This window comes from Oncorhynchus gorbuscha, linkage group LG10, assembly GCF_021184085.1.
Source record: "Oncorhynchus gorbuscha isolate QuinsamMale2020 ecotype Even-year linkage group LG10, OgorEven_v1.0, whole genome shotgun sequence".
Lineage (NCBI taxonomy): Eukaryota > Metazoa > Chordata > Actinopteri > Salmoniformes > Salmonidae > Oncorhynchus > Oncorhynchus gorbuscha.
Window position 1 is genome coordinate 19884322 of NC_060182.1, and position 5827 is coordinate 19890148.

Consider the following 5827-nt stretch of genomic DNA (forward strand, 5'->3'; position numbering starts at 1 on the left):
TTATCTGACTGTGGAGGCTCATGGTGACAATGCAACAGTAAACAACTTCTAAGAGGTCTGTGATTCATCAAGCTGTATCTCTGTGCCATCTTGTTCTCCCATGGCGTCAATGCCACTGTGTCTCAGTCTAATTCATTTGTATGAGCAAAGCTGTGCTCTGTGGATCACTGTCACCTGGCCACAAGGGTACAAGATATAGCAATGAATAGTGCATGTCTAACAATGAGACTGACGTCTATATTTCATTGGTTTAATAAGAGCCCCAATACAAACTGCTACGGTACAGTATGCCAAGACTACTGTACGTGTGCAATATCTTTCTTCACCAGCAGGGTGAAGCATTGCTCCTCCAGGTATCAGTTATGCCTATTGTTGAAGCTTTCCCTGTGCACACACTGTAGAGCTCACCTGAGGGAGCCAGACTGTGATGACACCAAGCAAACTACAAGGGAGGCCATGCAGTGTGATGCAGTGTGTGTTGTGTGTGTGTGAACCTGTCGAAATATCTCTAACCTTTCTTTAAGCCTAATTAAGGTTTTCCTCTCTCTCTCTCTCACTCTCTCGCTCTCACTCACTTTCTCCGCAAATCTCAGCCTGAGCAAAGGCGGCATTTCACCCAGCTGGACATGGGCTGATAGACCTCTAATCCATTTACAGCGACATGGACACCAAAAGCCTTGGTGGTGTCAGGTGTGTGAGATGTGTACTGTATCACTGGATGGTTATGTGTTACCTTCGAGGAAAGGATATTTGATGATTATTGGTTTAGACAGCAAGTCACTGCATTGACCAGGAAAAATATACAGTAAGATACTTAGGCAGTAGACATACAGTGGCATGATTTTTGCGACTAGAGTCAAAGCATTATTTTCATGAATTTACAAAGGATTTATGCATCCTGTACATCCTCATTCATAACCCACAACAATGTAGGTGCATTGTTGCCAATACAATAGGAATCTTACAGGTTACATGAAATGTAAATGGCTGAATGAATAAAAGGACCACACACAATCAGAAGAAAGGATTGAATGGCTGTTTTGCATCCGGTGCAGGAGTGGTGCTACTACCTAGCAACGGGCCCTTAGAGACAGAGAACAGGTGTTCCATAAAAAAACACCATGTAGTAAACAAGACAAGAAGCCATGGTAACAAATCTTCTTTTCCACCATGTAAGCGACACGACAAAGTCTCCAGGTCCATTCATCTCTATACAGAACATTAATATTTCATCACATCGCTGCTGCTCCTGCTGTTGCTGTACTGTAAGTGTACTGTTCTGTCCAAAGGCCTAGTTAAATGTATGGCTAGGCCCCTATGATTATAGGTAGAGCTGATGGTTATTCCTTGGTTTCATACATATTGTTGACAAGCCACTTCATTTCCCATCTGTAAATAGGCCATGCAACTACCTCATCCCCATATTCTTTGTTTTTTTGCTCCTTTGCACCCAATTATCTGTAATTTCACGTTCATCTTCTGCACATCTATCACTCCAGTGTTAAATTGAATTGCTAAATTGTAATTACTTCGCCACTACGGCCTATTTATTGCCTTACCTCCCTAATCCTACCTCGTTTGCACACACTGTATATAGACTTTTTTCTATTGTGTTATTGACTGTTCGTTTGTTTATCCCATGTGTAACTCTGTGTTGTTGTTTTTGTCGCACTGCTTTGCTTTATCTTGGCCAGGTCGCAGTTGTAAAATGAGAACTTGTTCTCAAATGGCCTACCTGGTTAAATAAAGGTGAAATGAAAAAAATGTGTGTGTATGTGTGCTTGCATGTCTGGTCCTGTATGGGTCTGTGCACAACATCAAATAATCATCACACACAGGGGTCTGGTAATATGAAAAGACTCACAGCAGTGAATTTGGAACCAATGATTAAATAAACGAGTGAACAAAGCTCTGGTATTATGCTCAGAGAAGCAAACTGTTTTGTACTTCAAAGCCCTGCTAATATTAAAACAGGCCGGTCAGGCTGCCAGCACTCCTCTGAATGCATTCCATGGCTCCACATAATGATCCAGCAGCTAAAGCCTGGTGCTTTGTTTAGAATAAATGGTATTATATGTGATTCATGCAGTTGTAATAAAATGTGTTTAATGGTCACTTACAGAAATATAATTAATAGGATAATGTTACTATTGATATACATTTTTGTTGTAGTAGGCCTAAACGTGATCCCCGTTTCATACCTGCATGCAATTAACACAAAAACACAAAAAGTAAAACTGACCATGAACAGGTTGGGCCTATATGAAATTACCTAACAGGTATGAGATGTAATGTATGAGGAGAGTGTGTCAGTGGCGCCCCCTGTGTGTCGAGCACTGGTACTGACCTGCACTAATGAAGACAGAAGTACTCCAGCCAAACAACACATTGAGTTAGACAGCTGTAGCCTCTTTCCCATGTTCAGCTGAAGCTGAACACAGACATTGGATAGCTTCAAAGAGCGCACCGAGCAGCCAGACGACGTGACAAGGATGAGAGGAGAAACATCTCTGTTAGAGAGTTTCATATTTGTAGAGAGACACTCAGGGAGGGAGAGAGAGAGACTCAGGGAGGAAGATAGAGAGACACAGGGAGGGAGAGAGAGAGACTCAGGGAGGGAGAGAGAGAGACTCAGGAAGGGAGAGAGGGAGGGGAGAGAGAGAGAGAGACTCTGGGAGAGAGAGGGAGAGAGAGAGACTCAGGGAGGGAGAGAGAGAGAGAGAGACTCAGGGAGATAGAGGGAGAGAGAGAGACTCAGGGAGAGAGAGGGGGAGAGAGAGACTCAGGGAGGGAGAGAGGGAGGGAGAGAGAGAGAGAGAGAGGGAGGGAGAGAGAGAGGGAGAAAGAGAGAGAGACTCAGGGAGAGAGAGAGAGACTCAGGGAGAGAGAGAGAGACTCAGGGAGAGAGAGAGACTCAGGGAGAGAGAGGGAGAGAGAGAGACTCAGGGAGAGAGGAGAGGGAGAGAGAGAGACTCAGGGAGAGGAGAGAGAGGGGAGAGAGAGAGGGAGAGAGAGAGAGAGAGAGAGAGAGAGAGAGAGAGAGAGAGAGAGAGAGAGAGAGAGAGAGAGAGAGAGAGAGAGAGAGAGAGAGACTCCGGGAGAGAGAGGGAGAGAGAGAGACTCAGGGAGAGAGAGAGAGACTCAGGGAGAGAGAGAGACTAAGGGAGAGAGAGGGAGAGAGAGAGACTCAGGGAGAGAGAGGGAGAGAGAGAGACTCAGGGAGGGAGAGAGGGAGGGAGAGAGAGAGAGACTCCGGGAGAGAGAGGGAGAGAGAGAGAGAGACTCAGGGAGAGAGAGAGAGACTCAGGGAGAGAGAGAGACTCAGGGAGAGAGAGAGACTCAGAGAGAGAGAGAGAGAGAGAGAGAGAGAGAGAGAGAGAGAGAGAGAGAGAGAGAGAGAGAGACTCAGGGAGAGAGAGAGAGAGACTCGGGAGAGAGAGAGACTCGGGGAGAGAGAGAGAGAGACTCGGGAGAGAGAGAGACTCGGGGAGAGAGAGAGAGACTCAGGGAGAGAGAGAGACGCAGGGAGAGAGAGGGAGAGAGAGAGACTCAGGGAGAGAGAGGGAGAGAGAGAGACTCAGGGAGGGAGAGAGGGAGGGAGAGAGAGAGAGAGACTCTGGGGGAGAGAGAGAGGAGAGAGAGTGAGAGAGACTCAGGGAGAGAGAGAGAGACTCAGGGAGAGAGAGAGAGACTCAGGGAGAGAGAGAGACTCAGGGAGAGAGGGAGATACAAATAAATACAACCCATATTTATGTTTACTTATTTTCCTTATTGTACTTTAACCATTTGCACATCGTTACAACACTGTATATATAAATAATATGACATTTGTAATGTCTTTATTCTTTTGTAATGTCTGTGAGTGTAATGTTTACTGTTCATTTGATTGCTTATTTCACTTCTGTATATTATCTACTTCACTTGCTTTGACAATGTTAACACATGTTTCCCATGCCAATAAAGCCCCTTGAATTGAATTGAATTGAGAGAGAAGGAGAGAGAGGTGGGAAGAGAGAGAAAGAGAGAGAGAAAGACAGAGAGAGGGAGGGAGAGAGAGAGAGAGGGAGAGAGAAAAGCAAGTAGAATATCTTCATATAGGACTGCTCTGACTAGGATAGCTCAAACCCCATGATAATACAGACTTGTGTTTTAGTCTTTGTGCCTTTCCAAATGAAATCCATTCAAATAAGTATGTCAGAAATGTTGACGTGTCTGAAATGTCTTTGTGACTGTCTGGGTGGTCGAAGTGTGCTTTCCCAATCCCATAATAACGCCGTCAAAGAAAAGCGAGCCTTGTCTGTCATTACCAGGTCACATGACAGGATTGTGTACAGGATATCCATGTGTAAAGAATGCACTCTGTTCTAATTGCCTTTCTCTGTCACTTCCTGGACAATAAGCCTTCACATCCTCTCTCCCTCCCATCCACCAAACATCCTCTCTCTCTCCACAGGCATGCCAGACTGACCATGACAGGCGGTGACACATCATACAAGGGAAACCCTCAGGGAAGAAGACTATGGAAATCTGTCACTGTCAGTATTCTCTGTTTAACAATATATTGACCAACCAAATCCATTCTGACCAGGGTTATAGAACGAAGGGCAAACTAGATCAGAGGACGGAAAAAAAACTGTCAAAGTCTCCAGTCACCCAAGTCATAGACTGCTCTCTCTGCTACCGCACAGCAAGCGGTACCGGAGGGCCAAGTCTAGGTCCAAAAGGCTCCTTAAAACAGCTTCTACCCCCAAGCAATAAGACTGCTGAACAATTAATCAAATGACCACCGGACTATTTACATTGACCCCCCCCCCCTTTGTTTTTACACTGCTGCTACTCGGTGTTTATCATCTATGCATAGTCATTTTACACCTACCTACATGTACAAATTACTTTTTTTTACATTAACTTTTTATTTTATTTTTTTACTTTATTTTATTTAGTAAATATTTTTTTAACTCTACTTCTTGAACTGCACTGTTGGTTAAGGGCTTGTAAGTAAGCATTTCACAGTAAGGTCAACACCTGTTGTATTTGGCGCAAGTGACAAATAACATTTGATTTGATTTAATCTACAGTATACAGGGCCTTCAGAAAGTATTCACACCTTTTGACTTTTACCACATTTTGCTGTGTTACAGCCTGAATTAAAAATGGATAAGTTGTGATTTTGTGTCACTGACCTACACACAATTCCCCATAATATCAAAGTAGAATTAGGTTTCTAGACCTTTTTAGAAATGAATACAAACCTAAAAGCTGAAATGTCTTGAGACAATATGTATTCAACCGCTTTGTTATGGCAAGACTAAATAAGTTCAGGAGTAAATATTTGCTTTACAAGTCCCATAATAAGTTGCATGGACTGGCTCTGTGTGCAATAATAGTGTTTAAACATTACTTTTGAATGACTATGTCATGTTTGTCATTTATTATCATGTCTTGTCCCTGTGCTCCCCATTCTGTTCGTTTCCCTCTGCTGGTCTTATTGGGTTCTTTCCCTCTTTCTATCCCTCTCTCTCCCCCTCCCCCTCTCACTCTCTCGCTCTCTCTTCTCTCTATCGTTCCGTTCCTGCTCCCAGCTGTTCCTATTCCCCTAATCATCATTTAGTCTTCCCACACCTGTTCCCGATCCTTTCCCCTGATTAGAGTCCCTATTTATTCCTTTGTGTTCCGTTCCTGTCCCGTCGGTTCCTTGTTTAGTATTCACCGTGCTGTGATTGTGTTTCGCCCTGTCCTGTCGTGTTTTTTGCCTTCATCAGATGCTGCGTGTGAGCAGGTGTCTCTGTCAACTACGGCCTGCGCCTGCAAGCGACCTGCAGTCTGT